Source organism: Crocodylus porosus, unplaced genomic scaffold, assembly GCF_001723895.1.
Source record: "Crocodylus porosus isolate Cpor-Errol unplaced genomic scaffold, CroPor_comp1, whole genome shotgun sequence".
Classification (NCBI taxonomy): domain Eukaryota; kingdom Metazoa; phylum Chordata; order Crocodylia; family Crocodylidae; genus Crocodylus; species Crocodylus porosus.
In genome coordinates, this window is record NW_017728911.1 from 41005624 (window position 1) to 41009718 (window position 4095).

Genomic DNA, 4095 nt, shown 5'->3' on the forward strand with positions numbered 1-4095 from the left:
TTCTGAAGTGCAGCACCCAGAGCTGGACACAGGACTCCAGCTGGGCTCTCACCAGTGCTGAGCAGAGAGGAAGTATCACTTCTTTAGCCCTGCTCATGATGCATCAACTAATGCATCCTTGTGTGCTATTCACTACAGTGTCGCACTGGTGGCTTGCGTTCATCTTGTGATTAACCATAACCCCAAGGTCCCTTTCAGCCGTTGGGCTGGCCAGGACATCTCCTAACCTATACTCATGTTTTATTTTAGCACCATGAAATACAGAGGGAAATTATTAGAAAAATATGAATACTTATATAGTACATGTCATCCAAGGGCTTCGAATTGATTTTGAAAAATTAAGTGTTATTCCTGTCTTACAGAAAAGGCAACTAAGGTGCACAGACTGAATCTGTCTGGTAGACCCAACTATTTCTCAGGTTGAACTAATGCTTTCCTAATTTGAAACTGGTTTGGAAAACTAGAACAATCAGAACAGCTTACATAACCTTCCCATGGCAGTTTGATAAAAGATAAATGTGTTCCAGTGCACAGTGTATTTACAGGGACCAGCTTTCCCCATTTCAACAGGTAAAGCAAATGTTTGTTTTTTCTTATTTGCTCTCCAAGATTACCTCATCTTAAAATAAAACTGCATGCCAGACTTCTTGTCCTCTGATCCTTAGAGCCTGAAAAGTGACTTGAAATGCATACTTGGAAGAAAATGGCTTCTGCAGGAAGAAGACCCAGGAAATGCTTTGACTGTTCAGCATCAGTTGGAAAAATTACTACAGACTAAAAACCCTGATACAACAGTTAAACATATCCGTATTTAATACAGGGCGTGTGATGTTTCAGATGGGCAGTGTATGTAGAAGCCACGCGGCAGTTGTGAGCATCACTTCTCTTTCAGCAGACTTTGTGTGCCGTGCTCAGTTCCCTTCTGTACCACAGGACAGGTGCCATAGGACCCAACAAGACGAAGACTGCTTGCGTGGCATCATTCAGATTACTAAACACCAATGGACTTTAACAGTGGACCAGAGCTAGAAATCTCCACCATCCACATTGCCTCAACACCAAAAAAAGATGGCTATTAATGCTAGAAACCCCCTCCACCCTAGAGATAACTGGTAATACAGTACACAGTGGCGCACCCAGCTGTTTGCCATCAGACATGCTGACTCGTATATAGTTTTGTAAAAAAAAATGTCAATATCAGAAGCAAGTGGAATGATGCATTTTTTGCTCTTGGGCAAACCTAGAGGGGATCCGTGTCACTTCTTCCAGGTAAGCTAGAATGGTTGGACTTCCAATTATTCCTTGTTAAGGAAGAAATTGTTTGCCATGCATCTTTTCTTTGCTTTATAAGTTCCACGTTTTATATCTAGGTGATAAAACATCATTCAAACGTATGGTGCCATACAAGTGATTCTCCTAATACTGTATGGTCAGATGGATTAAGATAAAAGACCTAATGTATAAAAATGATCCTCCTCCCTCTGAATAAATAAATAAGCTTTGACATTCTTCTCCTCCAGACAGATATTTGTCTGTCGTCTTCTACTGCAGGAAATGGAGCCAGCCTGGAAGGTAGTTGGCCAAGAGCAATCAGCTTGCTGCTCCTCTGCTTCCCTTACTGTTTGGAGCCTAGTTGAGCATGGGGTCAAGATCCAAAGCTCCTTCGATAATCCACCTCTGAGCTTGTCTTTGTTAATTAGCTGAAGAATTGTTAAGGGGGTGATTGTTTTCATATACCCAGCACTGATTTTAGAATAGGTGGATGACTCTCCCCTCTGCTACAAACATATACGCAATCTCTGCACTAGGCAAATAATACAGCTTTCAAAGTCTTAGTTATAATTAGAGGCATGATGGGAATGCAGGAGCACACCGTGTCACTCTGAACAGATACAGGAAAACAACAAATAGCTAGTCACTTGTCTTTTAATTGGTAGCAGGAGTGTTAGTGTTTGGCTTCCATCTCATTACGTACGAGAGTTTGATCAACTATTTTGTATTACAATAATTTGGAAAATAACATTATATGAAAAAACCCATTACTAGTTAAACAAGGACCAACTTCTATAACAGGGATTACCAGACGGTGCCCCATTTACTCACAAGGAATATGGCACAAAGTGAAGGGTGCGCCTCCTCACTATTAGGCCCAGTCCTCAGATACAGGCCAGAGGAGCTGCAGCAGCACAGATCACCAAGGCATAAGTGTGCTACAACCACATCACCTAACCTGGCTGCAGGGAAGCCAGATGGCTCTATCCTACCCGGAGGCCGGAAGGCAAGATCCACTGTTGACTGGATGTAGGAATGCTTTGCATGAATGGAGGGATGAAACAGAGCAGTGTACTGCCCCATGCCAGGACTACTGTAATCTTTAAGTTCTTAAAGTTACATTACACTGGGCGCATCTACATGTGCAATTAATGCACTATAAAGTTAAACTGTACCCAGGAACATGTGCACCCACATCAAGAGCAAATTTACTCCCAATGGTCTGCTCCTGCTCTTCTCTGCCCTCCTACAGCAACCAGGGGGAGCTCCAGGTTCCCCTGGTGCTAGCCCCAGGGGTCAGGCCTGGGCTCTGGGGAGTTGTCCCAGAGTGGGAGACAGCTTCCGGTCACGTGGAGCTTGGGATCACAGCTTGACTCAGTAGCACTGACTTGGGGCGATGCCCTGTGGCTGAGAAGCATCTCCCCTTGCTGAAGTGATGGGGGGAGCTCTCTGTCCCCACAGTGCCAGGCTGCAGACTGAGAGCTTCCCCATCCCCTCAGCCCTGTTGCTGCCCTCACAGTGCACACCCCCATTGGCTCCCGCTCCATGCCTGTGCCTGTGGGGAACTGAGCAATTACAGTAACCAAATGGAGTTCACCAAAATAAAAAGGGCTTAGAGAAAGAACAGTAAAAGAGTGTGATTAGCAATACAAAGCTACAAGGAAGGCTGGGACCAGAATGAAAAATAAAGCGACATGGATGCAGACTGACCACGGTAGCAATGCTTTCTTTGGGCATGTTTGTCAGATCCCAAACAAATTTGATGTTTCAGCATTTAGTCACTTACTTAGAGCTTTGCCAACTTGCAGACTCCAAGAAGTGCGCGTCCTTAGCATGTTTGGTTGACGGTATAGGACTGTGATAGGATCATGTCTTTGGCGGATCTCTGATCACAGTTTGCATGAATTCAGACCTTCAGAAGTGCTTGAGTACCTGTTCCTTGTAGCTACAAGGTGAAAGCACTGAATGCAAACTGCCAACAAAAGATTAAAAGCAAGGCAGGTACCCTTCTGTATAAGCATTATTCAAAAAGTATGTGATGTATTTCCAGCTATAAAAATTCTTCCCAGTTCTGCTGTTGCAAGCAAGAACAATCATACCTAGAATAGAACATGTATAAAGTATGTAAAAGGATTACAAATCCAATTCAAGTAGTTAGTAGCCTGTCCTATACTCCTTAGATGTATTTGCAAGACTTGCACGAAGAATAAGGGCCAAAATCAAATAGGAACTCTGCTGGCTTTTCCACTGCTTCAGTTTATTTTTTGTATCACCATCATCATGTACCATGCTGTTTTAATTTTGGTGTAGGCTGGTAGAATGGATCATCTTATTTTATGCTTTCACTAAAACGTGTAAGCGTTAAATATTGTTTATTTTACCATAATGCTTTAGTGAAAGCTGTAAATAAACTACTGTTACTACTATAAATTTAATTCAAAACTTCAAATGAAATCACCAAGATTTTACTTTGGAACTAGAATCAGAGAAAACAAGGGCTGAAGGGACCTCAGGAGGTCATATCTAGTCCAACCCGTTCTGAACAAGACCAGCCCCAACTACATCCCAGCCAAAGCTTTCTCTACCAGGGTTTTAAAAATCTCCAAGGGTGGAGACTCCATCACTTCCCTAGGTAACTCGTTCCAGTGCTTTACTACCCTCATGAGAGGTCTTCCTAATATCCAACCTCGACTTCCCTTGCTGCAGCTTGAGCCCATTGCTCCTTGTCCTGTCGTCTGCCACCACTGAGACCAGCCCAGCTCCGTCCTCTTTGCAGCCCTGCCGCAGGGAGCTGAAGGCTGCTAGTCAATCCCCCTGAGTCTT

The 4095-nt window shown here is 43.7% G+C and overlaps 1 long non-coding RNA gene across 1 annotated transcript; it reads left to right on the forward strand.

The window, feature by feature from the left end:
* The first annotated feature begins 216 nt into the window (after positions 1–216).
* On the forward strand, positions 217–1189 carry LOC109309278. Its single transcript, XR_002100876.1, has 2 exons — positions 217–570; positions 666–1189. It is a non-coding gene; the product is annotated as an uncharacterized LOC109309278 (long non-coding RNA).
* Positions 1190–4095: the final 2906 nt, after the last annotated feature.